Genomic DNA, 12,482 nt, shown 5'->3' on the forward strand with positions numbered 1-12,482 from the left:
TGTACTCATACTTTGGTTTTGTTTTTCTTTATTGTAGCTGACCGAGAGGCTAACAGGTGATCACGGGGCTCTCCGAGGCAGACTCATTTCAGGTGCAACGCGGACCCACATCACTGATCATCCAAAAGATAAGTCAGGGCCACGGCCTGGAGATGGGATGATGGGAGAGCAGTGGGTTGGGAGTTCCTGGGACAGATTTAAAAATTAGCAGAGGGAAAAGGAATCTTCTCCAAGGGGCCTCTTAGGACAGCTAAAGGGAGAGGTTCTACTTTTGACGGCAGCTTTCAGGCAGGCAGCGCAGAACAGTTCCGGTCCACGTCGTGTTGTCCGGTGTACCGTGTTACCTAGTGTGTCTTTGGGGTCCCTTTTGACTTTTCCCCTCGAGACCCTCACCACTAGCATAATGTGTTGTGTTTGTTGTCCCCCTGTTTGTCACGTTCCGTGTCACGGGTGTCCGCACATATTTGTGCCGGAGCTGCTCTGCCCTGCCCTGCCACATAGCCTGCTGCAACAGGACAAGTCCCATGGACTTGCAGTTTGTGGGGTGTTGCCAGACTCTAGATGATATTCCTAGACAGACAGAAGATATTTGGAGCTGTGAAGTTATCCCACAGCCCTTTGACTTTTGTCCTCACTTTCTTTCAGACGCAGAAGGATAAAATCCAGGGCAAAATCCATCCACCCATCCTGAGTGAGGAGGTTCCCCCGAGCAGGTCAGTCACTGTTTGTCTCTGCAGGGGGAGTGTAAAGTGTGACTTTGTTACAGCACTGTTCTTTTTCTTTTCAGGAGGTAAAGCTGGGTATCAGCAGTCAAGATGAGGTGGGCAAGGTGAGCATTGAGTAGCGTCCAGAAGCAGTTGTTATTGCTCCAGTCTCATTTTCCGGTGCAACTCTAAGCATCTGTTCCCGTTTCTGCACTTTAGGCAATCCACTCGGAGTACGCCGAGCCCCAGTCACCAACCGGCCGACGCACCGGGTGTGCCACTCTCCCCAGCCCTGCGGAAGAATCACGGGACTCGTTGATGAAGCCTCTGCCTTTTCTATTTAAAGGTGTCACCAGGGTAGCCTTGGGCACGGGCCGAGGAGTCAGGAGTCACGGTGAGTCGGGGAAGTAGGGAGGAGGAGCTAGGGTCCGCTCAGGTTTCAGCAATGCCACATCACCTCGTCTCCTTTTAACCCAGGCTTACCCCTGTGACAATGGCGTCAGCCTCGGAGCGCGGCCGAAGGGTGCGGCCTCAGGAGCTGGGCATTCTTAGGAGAACGGTGAGTAGCAGAATTGTTGGGTTTTGGTCAGTTTGCTGCAGAGATCATGCATTGATATTTGAATTTCTTTCATGTAGCTGACTAAGAAACAACAGGGAGTTGTTGAACAACAGTGCCAGCAGGAACTTCCCAGATGTTGAGGCTGCCTTCTTTTGCACCTGACAAGGATCGGCATCCCCAGATGTCCGAGAGATAAGTAGAGGGCTACAACCCACAGAGGGGATGAAAGCGGGGCACAGGGTAGGGACCCACCGGGAGGGGTTTTTGAGTCTTCTTTGGAGATGGGGGTGTCCATGAAGCGGACACCTTAGGCCCCATAAAAGGAAAGCCTGACTTTTCATCGCAGTGCTGAGGTGTGCAGGGCAGAGCAGTCCCAGTGTGTATCGTGTCACTTGTCTTTTGTGTATTATGTGTTGTTTGCATATGTCATGTCTTTTTACCTTAGGCCTTGGTGGGGCCTGTCAGAAACCCTGGCATCATTGTTAGCATCTGTGATCTCTGCATTCCTTGGCCTGGCACCCATGCCATAGAACTTTTGACTCGGGAGCTCAGACAGGCATCAGACTCTCTTGTCTCTTTAGAAGCATCCGGTCAGCTGTCTTTTTCAGGTCTTGTTCTGAGCTGTATGGACAGCTATGTCCCGCCAGGATCCATTATGGCGGACTAGGACTCGAAAGAACGAGAGGGCAGGTAGAGGCTTCTGGCTGTATGATTCTTGGGCATCCATCTTTGCAGTTCTTGGAATAAATCATTCGGTTAGCATCTTTTTCCTCCAGGTTTCTCTGAGCCTCATCAGCTCACCATCGGTCTCACCTCGGTCATCTCCTTTTGCATTCTCTCAGTCCTCGCAGCCATTTTCCTTGCCAGGAGATTTCTGTCCGTGTCGTGTTCCCGTTGTTTGTCACGTCCCGTCCCGTGTCACGGGTGTCTGCACACATTTGTGCCGGAGCTGCTCTGCCCTGCCGCATAGCCTGGTGCAATAGGAGAAGTCCCGGGGACTTGAAGTTTGTAATGCGGGGTGTAGTTGGACTCTAGATGGACACAAGATATCTGGAGCTCTTAAGTTATCCTGCAACAGTTTGACTCTTGTCCTAACTTTTTTTTCAGATTCAGATGGATTAAATCCGTGCCAGAGGGCCCCATCCCGGGTGAGTGGTTTCCCCCGAGCAGGTGAGGCACCATTTGTCTCTGCAGCAGAAGTGTATGTGGTGACTCTGTTACAGCTCTGTTCTTTGTCTTTCTTTTTAGGAATTAAGTCTGGATACCAGCAGTCAAGGTGAGCAGTGGAGAGAAGTAGCTGTTATTGCTCCAGTCTCAGTTTCTGGTGCTGCTCTAAGCTTCCATTCTCTTTTTTGTGCTTTGGGCAATCCATTTGGAGCCTGCCAAGCCCCCGTCACCTGCCGGCCGATGCACCGGGTTCCCTGCACGTGTGAGCCCTGTGGATGCGTTACAGGACCCGGTGATGAAACCCTGAACTCTTCTATTTAAAGGTGCCATCCAGGTGGCCTTCAGCAGCTGCCAAGGAGTTGCGGTGAGTAGGGGAAGTAGGGAGGGGGAGCGAGGGTCCACTCAGGTTTCAGCCATGCCAAATCACCTCATCTCTCTTAACCCAGACACCCCCTGTGACGACGGCTTCGGTCTCCGAGCGTGCCTGAAGCGTGTGGCCCGAGCAGCTGAGCGTTCTTAGGAGCATGGTGAGTAGCAGACTTGTGGGGTTTTGGCCGATGGGCTACCAAGATCAGGCACTGATGTTTGGTTTTCTTTAATACAGCTGTCTAAGAGACACCAGCCCGGTGCCAGCAGGAGCTTCCCAGCTGACGAAGCGGCCTTTCTTCGCACCCGAGACCGGCATCCCCAGATGCGCGAGAGATAAGTAGAGGGCCACGACCCACAGAGGGGATGAAAGCAGGGTGCAGGTTTGGGAATTACTGGGAGGGGTTTTTGAGTCCGCTTTGGAGGTGGGGGGTGTCCATGAAGCGGCCCCTTAGGCCCCATAAAAGGAAAGCCTGACTTTTCATCACTGTGCTGAGGTGCGCAGGGCAGAGCAGTCCCGGTGTGTATCGTGTCACTTGTCTTTTGTGTATTATGTGGTGTTTGCATATGTCATGTCTTTTACCTTAGGCCTTGGAGGGGCCTGTCAGAAACCCTGGCATCATTGTTAGCATCTGTGATCTCTGCATTCCTTGGCCTGGCACCAATGCCATAGAACTTTCGACTCAGGAGCTCAGATAGGCATCAGACTCTCTTGTCTCTTTAGAAGCATCCGGTCAGATGTCTTTTCAGGTCTTGTTCTGAGCTGTATGGACAGCTATGTCCCACCAGGATCCATTAAGGCAGACTTGGACTTGAAAGAACGAGAGGGCAGGTAGAGGCTTCTGGCTGTATGATTCTTGGGCATCCATCTTTGCAGTTCTTGGAATAAATCATTCAGTTAGCATCTTCTTCCTTCAGTGTTTTCTGAGCCTCGTCAGCTCACCATCGGTCTCACCTCAGTCATCTCATTTGGCATCTTCTCAGTCCTTGCAGTCATCCTTCTTGCCCAGAGATTTCTGTCTGTGTCGTGTGCCCATTGTTTGTCACGTCCCGTCTTACCTGTGTCACGGGTGTCAGCACACACATTTGTGCCGGAGCTGCTCTGCCCTGCCACATAGCCTGGTGTAATAGGACAAGCCCCGGGGAGTTGAAATTTGTAATGTGGGTTGTACTTGGACTCTAGATGCTATTCCTATATTGACCTAAGGTGTTTGTAGCTTTTGAGTTATCGTGCATGTGTTTGACATATGTTCTAACTTTCTTTCAGGTGCAGTTGCATTGCATCCATGGCAGAGCCCCCCATCCTGGGTGAGGGGGTTCCCACAAGCAGGTCAGTCACCATTTGTCTGTGCAGGGGGAGTGTCAAGTGTGACCCTGTTACAGCGCTGTTTTTGTCTTTATTTTTAGGAAGTATAGCTGGATCCCAGCAGTCAAGTTCAGGAGAGCAAGGTGAGCAGTAGCCTTTCTTGTTGCTGAGGTCTGAATTCTAAGGGGGCAAGTCTAAGTCTCCATTCTCATTTTTGTGCCTTAGGCAATCCACTCGGAGCACGCCAAGCTCCCGTCCCCAACCGGCCGACAGACCGAATTTTCCACCCTGAAGAGCCCCGTCTTCCGGGTAGCAGTCAGGAACCGCCGAGGAGTTGCGGTGAGTCAGGGAAGTAGGGAGGAGGACTGAGGGTCCACTTAGGTTTCAGCAACGCCACATCACCTCCTGTCCTCTTAATCCAGGCGTACCCCCCGAGGACGGGCGTCGGCCTCCGAGCGTGCCCGAAGCGTGCGACCCAAGGAGCCGGGCCTTCTTAGGAGAAGGGTGAGTAGCAGACTTGTGGGGTTTTGGCCGACAGGCTGCCAAGATCAGGCACTGATGTTTGGTTTTCTTTAATATAGCTGTCTAAGAGACAACAGCCCAGTGACAGCAGGAACTTCCCACCCGGCGAGGCAGCCTTTCTTCGCACCTGACACGGACCGGCATCCCCAGATGTCCGAGAGATAAGTAGAGGGCTACGACCCACAGAGGGGATGAAAGCGAAGTGCTGGGTTGGGACTCCTGGGGTCGGGGAGGGGAGGTCTTGAGTTGGCTCTGGAGATGAGGGTAGCCAAGAAGTGGCCCCCTAAAAGCAAAGTCTCACTTTGGATCACAGTGCTGAGGTGCACAGGGCAGAGCAGTCCCGGTGTGTATTGTGTCACTTGTCTGTCGTGCATTATGTGTTGTTTGGGTGTCTCATGTCTTATCTTAGCCCTTTGAGGGGCCTATCAGAAACCTCGGCAGTATTCGTAGCAGCCACGATCTCCACGTTTCTTTGGCCCGGCACCCAGGCCATAAAACTTTTGACTCGGGAGCTTAGACAGGCATCAGAATTGCAACTCTTTGTAAGCATCCAGTCATGTCTTTTCAGGTCTTGTTCTGAGCTGTATGGACAGCTGCACCCTGCAAGGTTCTATTATGGTGGATTAGGACTTGTAAGAATGTGAGAGCAGGTAGAGGCTTCTCACCGTAGGGCTCCTGTGCATTCATCTTTGCAGTTCTTGGACTAAAACATTCAGTTTAGCATCTTCCTTCTCCAGGGCACTCTGAGCTTTATCAGCTCGCCATCGGTCTGTCTTACCTCGGTCATCTCATTTGGCATCTTCTCAGTCCTTGCAGTCATCCTTCTTGCCTAGAGATTTCTGTCCGTGTCCTGTGCCCATTGTTTGTCGTGTCCCGTCTGTCCCGTGTCACGGGTGTCAGCACACACATTTGTGCCGGAGCTGCTCTGCCCTGCCACATAGCCTGGTGTAATAGGAGAAGCCTTGGGGAGTTGAAAGTTGTAATGTGGGCTGTACTTGGACTCTAGATGCTATTCCTAGGTTGACATAAGGTGTTTGCAGCTTTTGAGTTATCGTGCATGTGTTTGACATATGTTCTAACTTTCTTTCAGGTGCAAATCCATTACATCTGTGGCAGAGGGTTACGGTTAGGAGGTGCTAGGCCTTCTTAGGAGAATGGTGAGTAGTAGACTTGTGGGGTTTTGGCTGATGTGGTGCCAAGATCAGGCACTGATGCTTGGTTTTCTTTAATATAGCTGTCTAAGAGACAACAGCCCAGTGACAGCAGGAACTTCCCACCCGGCGAGGCGGCCTTTCTTCGCACCCGACACGGACCGGCATCCCCAGATGTCCGAGAGATAAGTAGAGGGCCATGACCCACAGAGGGGATGAAAGCGAGGTGCTGGGTCGGCACTCCTGGGGTGGGGGGGAGGTTTTGAGTTGGCTCTGGGCCAACTCAAGGTAGGGTCAACTACCTGAGGGGCTCTGGGCCAACTCTGAGGGTAGCCAAGAAGTGGCCCCTTAGGCCCCCTAAAAGCAAAGTCTCACTTTTGATCACAGTGCTGAGGTGAGCAGGGCAGAGCAGTCCTGGTGTGTATCGTGTCACTTGTCTGTTGTGCATTATGTCTTGTTTAGCTGTCTCATGTCTTTTATCTTAGCCCTTTAAGGGGCCTACCAGAAACCTTGGCATCATTGTTAGCATCTGTGCTCTCAGCGTTCCTTGGCCTGGCACCCATGCCATAGAACTTCCGACTCGGGAGCTCAGACAGGCATCAGACCCTCATCTCTCTCTATAAGCGTCCAATCAGGTGTCTTTTCAGGTCTTGTTCTGAGCTGTATGGACAGCTATGTCCCGCCAGGATCCATTATGGCGGACTAGGACTCGAAGGAACGTGAGGGCAGGTAGAGGCTTCTGGCTGTATGATTCTTGGGCATCCATCTTTGCAGTTCTTGGAATAAATCATTCAGTTAGCATCTTCTTCCTCCAGGTTTCTCTGAGCCTCATCAGCCCACCATCAGTTTCACCTCGGTCATCTCCTTTTGCATTCTCTCAGTCCTCGCAGCCATTTTCCTTGCCAGGAGATTTCTGTCCGTGTTGTGTCCCCGTTGTTTGTCACGTCCCGTCCCGTGTCACGGGTGTCTGCACACATTTGTGCCGGAGCTGCTCTGCCCTGCCGCATAGCCTGGTGCAATAGGAGAAGTCCCGGGGACTTGAAGTTTGCAATGTGGGGTGTAGTTGGACTCTAGATGGGATTTGTAGATGGACACAAGATATCTGGAGCTCTTAAGTTATCCTGCAACAGTTTAACTCTTGTCCTAACTTTTTTTTCAGATTCAGATGGATTAAATCCGTGCCAGAGGGCCCCATCCCGGGTGAGGGGATTCCCCCGAGCAGGTGAGACAGTATTTGTTTCTGTAGAGGAAGCATAAATGGTGGCTGTTACAGCATTGTTCTTTGTCTTTCTTTTCAGGAAGTCAAGGCCGAGAGCAGCAGTCAAGGCCAAGTGGGTGAGGTGAGCATTGACTAGCGTACGGAAGCAATTGTTATTGCTGAGGTCTCAGTTTCTGGTGCAGCTTTAAGCATCTTTTTTTTTTTTTATTTTATTTTAGGTGGTCCGCTTGCAATCTATCCTAGCCGAGCATATCTGTGCCAGGTGGGTGCGAGCCTAAGGTATCGGTGTGGCATACTTGTCAGATTTGGGAGGTTGTGTTTTCACAGTATCTCAGCATGCTTTTCTGCTTTGTTTCTTTGCAGGTGCTGTCGCTGCCCTAGGCACGCCAAGGAACAGAGGAGGGCAGGTGAGTCGGCATTTAGGCAGGCTGACTCATAGGTGAATGTTATGCAGCAGCATGCTAAGCATGTACCTTTTCTCTTTGCAGGTATCTTCTGGGCAGCCTCCGGAGTCAAATCAAGATTTGAGGTGAGCCGGGGCAGTGGTGCGGAGGAGTCCCGGGGATTACTGTTGTTGAGGGCAATAGTCACCTTTTCTGTTTTGTCTTAGGTACCCTGAGGAGGCTCTTAGCCAAAGCTTAGAAACGGCGACACCGAAGCACACGTGGAGAACATCTCAACGTCCACGTGCGACCGAGGATGGATTTTGTCCGCTCCTCTTCCAAAAGCTAAGTGTCGGGGCCAGCGGTCGGGAGAAGGGGAAAAACCTTTACTATCACAGGGGGCAATTTCATGTCAGCTTAGCGGAGAAGTCTGTAGCGGGACAGGCTCTCTGGAAGTAAAGGGAGAGGGTTTCTCCTCAGCCTCCCCAGAGCCTTTGCCGGGCAGGGCAGTTCCGACCCATCTCCACGTTCTCGGGAACTTTGTGTCGTCCGCCTTCCTCGACTCGACGTCGTCACGGACCTTTCCCCCGAGGCGCTCGCCTTCAGGTCCGGAGCTACGGCCACGGTCACCCGGCAGTCGGCTTCCTTCTCTAGGCTCGCCGAGCCTCTTGAGCATCCTCTTAACTGCTTCGGCACTAACTTCTTTTAATGAGTTACAGTTCATCATCACGTGCCATCGTCATAGGGCTTTCTTTCCTTTGGCATCATCAGCCTCTGGCTTATCTTGCGCTAGGAATCTCGGGTCCATAAGTTGAAAGTGCTAGGCAGTTTACTCTTGTCTCTGTGTTACGCCATCTGTGTCTATGTTGTGTCATCCGTGTCCGTGTTATGTAGTCCGTGTCTAATGTCTTCCGTGTCATAGGCCTTTGTTACATCTCGACGCTTTACAGGCACTATTTTGTGCCATATAGGCAGTATTTTACTCACATTCCTTCCCAGATATAGCTTATTCTGGCATCTTTACATTTTTACTCTTTGAGACAGGAAGGATTACACAAGATTTTCTTATCCATCTTCCTTCTCACTACCAGCTTTGGTAGTGCTTTTTTTGCCATGCCATTATCTTGGACTTCTAGAGGGAGCGTCTTACACCCTCCTCAAGTGACTGCAGTTGTTCTGTAGGTTCCATCTTCTCAAAGGGTATGGGGCCCAACAATTAATCTTCCACAGAGTTATCTCAAGTTTTGGCTTATATTGTGTGTACCTATGTTGGCTTATATTGTGTGTACCTATATTGCATGTACCTTTGTTGGCCTATATTGCATGTACCTTTGTTGGCTTATATTGCATGTGCTTATATTGTGTATACCTAAGTTGGCTCATATTGTATAGGCTCATATTGTATAGGCTCATATTGCGTGTACCTGTGTCGGCTTATATTGTATATGCTTATATTGCGTGTACCTGTGTCGGCTTATATTGTATATGCTTATATTGTGTGTAACTGTGTCGGCTTATATTGTATATGCTTATATTGTGTGTAACTGTGTCGGCTTATATTGTATATGCTTATATTGCGTGTAACTGTGTCGGCTTATATTGTATATGCTTATATTGCGTGTAACTGTGTCGGCTTATATTGTATATGCTTATATTGCGTGTAACTGTGTCGGCTTATATTGTGTGTACTTATATTATACCACTTATGATTGGAGCTGCCCTGCCCTGGCATGTAGTCACAGTTAGGTAGAACAGTTGTAAAAACTTTACTGTTCATCTGTCTTTTATGGGATTTTGGGTAGAAAATTTATTGGTCCAGAGCGGGGACAATTCCTAGCTGTCAGCCACTCATTGACCACTTCCTGTCGTCTCACAGGTCCTCGAGGCTACCCATTTCCCCAGAATCTACCATTCGACGTCAAGGAGCGGCAGCCAGAAGACGCGTCGGAGCATGTTTTTCGGCATCTCGAGTAAGGGCCACAGCGAGCCTGTAAGCGGGAAGAGCGTGTGAGCGTGTGTGAGAGCACGTGACTGTGTCTGTTTGTGTCCACTCGTCTGTGTGTGTGTGTGAGCATATGCTGACTAGTTTTAACCTTGTATATGTGACTTTTGCTTTTCAGGTTTTTTAATTCATTTTTAAATTTAGAATAAAAAATCCCCAGCCGGGGGGTTTTTTTTTTTCCCCCCCGGCTGGGTTTTTTTTTCCCGGGTCCCGGTCGGTCTGAGAGGCGACGTTCATCGCCAAAGTTTGGGTGCGGACCGTCCAGGGACCGGGGTTTTCGTCAGGCAGGAGGATTTTTTTGGAGGCTCCCGGGAACCGCGTTCCCGAGGAGCGGCGTGAATGCGTGCCGGGGGTTAGCACAGAGGTTGAGGTGTGAGTCAGTGTGGGTTTGTGTGTAAGCTGAAGGAAGTGTGTGTGTGTGTTGAAGGGTTCTAGGGTTGTAACCTTGTATGACTTTTGCTTTTCAGGTTTTTCAAATAATTTTTAAATTTAGAATAAAAAATCCCCAGCCGGGGGGTTTTTTTTTTTTTTCCCCCCGGCTGGGTTTTTTTTTCCCCGGTCCCGGTCGGTCAGCGAGGCGACGTTCATCACCAAAGTTTGGGCGCGGACCGTCCAGGGACCGGGGTTTTCGTCAGGCAGGAGGATTTTTTTGGAGGCTCCCGGGAACCGCGTTCCCGAGGAGCGGCGTGAATGCGTGCCGGGGGTTAGCAGAGAGGTTGAGGTGTGAGCAAGGGTGGGTTTGTGTGTAAGCTGAAGGAGGGGTGTGTGTGTGTATGTGTGTGTTGAAGGGTTGTAACCTTGTATGACTTTTGCTTTTCAGGTTTTTCAAATAATTTTTAAATTTAGAATAAAAAATCCCCAGCCGGGGGGTTTTTTTTTTTTTCCCCCCGGCTGGGTTTTTTTTTCCCCGGTCCCGGTCGGTCAGCGAGGCGACGTTCATCACCAAAGTTTGGGCGCGGACCGTCCAGGGACTGGGGTTTTCGTCAGGCAGGAGGATTTTTTTGGAGGCTCCCGGGAACCGCGTTCCCGAGGAGCGGCGTGAATGCATGCCGGGGGTTAGCAGAGAGGTTGAGGTGTGAGCAAGGGTGGGTTTGTATGTAAGCTGAAGGAGGGGTGTGTGTGTGTATGTGTGTGTTGAAGGGTTGTAACCTTATATGACTTTTGCTTTTCAGGTTTTTCAAATAATTTTTAAATTTAGAATAAAAAATCCCCAGCCGGGGGTTGTTTTTTTTTTCCCCCCGGCTGGGTTTTTTTTTCCCAGGTCCCGGTCGGTCAGCGAGGCGACGTTCATCACCAAAGTTTGGGCGTGGACCGTCCAGGGACCGGGGTTTTCGTCAGGCAGGAGGATTTTTTGGAGGCTCCCGGGAACCACGTCCCCGAGGACCAAGGATTGCTGGGGAGTAATTTAGCAGTTATGATGAGAGAGATGGTGAGTTTGTGTGTAAGCTGAAGGGGGTGTTAATGGTAGATGAGTGTTGTTTTCTGTGTGCTTTTGTTGTTTCGGGTTTCCTGTAACAATAAATCAACATGTAATGAAAATAGAAAAAGGTTATCACTTTGTGTTAATATATGTATTGCTCTGTATTGCTCTGTATTGCTCTGTATTGCTCTGTATTGCTCTGTATTGCTCTGTATTGCTCTGTATTGCTCTGTATTGCTCTGTATTGCTCTGTATTGCTCTGTATTGCTCTGTATTGCTCTGTATTGCTCTGTATTGCTCTGTATTGCTCTGTATTGCTCTGTATTGCTCTGTATTGCTCTGTATTGCTCTGTATTGCTCTGTATTGCTCTGTATTGCTCTTGCATTAGCTGCTGCATTTTGCTGTATTGCTCTATATGTAAATTAGGCTTTTACCAGTGTGTCCATGGATTGTATCTGCATTTGTATACACTGTTTCCATGTATTTTGCCGATGTATAAATAAAAACATTCATTTAATAAAGTTGAATCACCCTAAATAAAGACACCCCCTGCCCTTCCCTACCCCCACCGTGGCTCCTGTCCTTTTTTGGTGTGCTTTTGTCATTTCTATCCACTGTATTTCTTTCTTTTGCTCCTCACTTTAATTTTCTGTTTCTACCTTAAGTTCTATCTATCTCTAAGCCTTTGTTTCTGTTTCTCACTCCTTCTGACACTGTGCCTCTGCTTCCTTTTTTTAATTTGTCCATTTCACTATTTCTGTCTGACTGTATTTATCTTTTTCTGTCTATACTTTGCACCTTATTTGTTTTTCTTTATAACTGTCACTCTCACTCTTCTTGCTTCTTTTTTTCTCTGTGTTCTCCTTTTCCTTGGTTTGTATTTTTTGCTCTTAGTCTTTTCCTTTTTCACTCTAGCCCTAAGTTTTCATTTTCACTCTAATCCTAACCCCTTTCTTTTCTCTCTAGATCCTGGCCTTCAGTTTCCCCATTCCTTTTCTTGTCTCTCTGTCTTCTTGTCTCTGTTTTATTTTCTCCTCTGTCCTCTTCTCTCTCTCTCTCCCCCCCCCCCCCCCCCTCTCTCTCTCTCTCTGTCTTCTTTTCTCCTCTGTCCTCTTTTGTCCTCTGTCGCCTTTTACTCTCTGTCTTTCCCTCTCTCCCTCTGTTTTTCTCAACCCTTTCTCTCTCTCTCCTTCTCTCTCTCTCTCCTTCTCTCTCTCTCTCCTTCTCTCTCTCTCTCCTTCTCTCTCTCTCTCCTTCTCTCTCTCTCTCCTTCTCTCTCTCTCTCCTTCTCTCTCTCTCTCCTTCTCTCTCTCTCTCCTTCTCTCTCTCTCTCCTTCTCTCTCTCTCTCCTTCTCTCTCTCTCTCCTTCTCTCTCTCTCCTTCTCTCTCTCTCCTTCTCTCTCTCTCCTTCTCTCTCTCTCCTTCTCTCTCTCTCCTTCTCTCTCTCTCCTTCTCTCTCTCTCCTTCTCTCTCTCTCCTTCTCTCTCTCTCTCCTTCTCTCTCTCTCCTTCTCTCTCTCTCCTTCTCTCTCTCTCTCTCTCTCTCTCTCTCTCTCTCTCTCTCTCTTTCCTCTCTCCCTTTCCTTCTCTCCTTTTCTCCCCCTCTCTCTCTCTCCTTCTCTTTCTTTCTATCTTTGTTTTCCTTTCTAGCTTTTAGATTAAAAAAGCAGCAGTAAAAACTTT

At 49.4% G+C, this 12,482-nt stretch overlaps 3 long non-coding RNA genes across 9 annotated transcripts; all 3 read left to right on the plus strand.

The window, feature by feature from the left end:
* The first annotated feature begins 527 nt into the window (after positions 1-527).
* LOC143695040 (uncharacterized) lies at positions 528-1,845 on the plus strand. Its single transcript, XR_013183935.1, has 4 exons — positions 528-713; positions 788-829; positions 924-1,263; positions 1,341-1,845. It is a non-coding gene; the product is annotated as an uncharacterized LOC143695040 (long non-coding RNA).
* Positions 1,846-2,650: 805 nt separating this feature from the next.
* On the plus strand, positions 2,651-4,957 carry LOC143695007 (uncharacterized). The gene is made up of 7 exons (XR_013183875.1): positions 2,651-2,794; positions 2,877-2,957; positions 3,035-4,126; positions 4,204-4,245; positions 4,328-4,441; positions 4,525-4,606; positions 4,684-4,957. It is a non-coding gene; the product is annotated as an uncharacterized LOC143695007 (long non-coding RNA).
* A 65-nt stretch (positions 4,958-5,022) lies between these two features.
* Positions 5,023-11,357, plus strand: LOC143695026 (uncharacterized). Of its 7 annotated transcripts, none has more exons than XR_013183907.1 (8): positions 5,023-5,781; positions 5,859-7,115; positions 7,213-7,256; positions 7,358-7,401; positions 7,483-7,523; positions 7,605-7,681; positions 9,254-9,347; positions 10,594-11,357. It is a non-coding gene; the product is annotated as an uncharacterized LOC143695026 (long non-coding RNA). The 7 variants fall into 7 exon arrangements; XR_013183906.1 differs by having other exon boundaries at positions 5,859-6,997; positions 7,074-7,115; positions 7,605-9,347; XR_013183909.1 differs by lacking the exon at positions 10,594-11,357 and adding an exon at positions 10,242-10,510.
* Positions 11,358-12,482: the final 1,125 nt, after the last annotated feature.

This window comes from Agelaius phoeniceus, chromosome 11, assembly GCF_051311805.1.
Source record: "Agelaius phoeniceus isolate bAgePho1 chromosome 11, bAgePho1.hap1, whole genome shotgun sequence".
In the NCBI taxonomy this organism is placed as follows: domain Eukaryota; kingdom Metazoa; phylum Chordata; class Aves; order Passeriformes; family Icteridae; genus Agelaius; species Agelaius phoeniceus.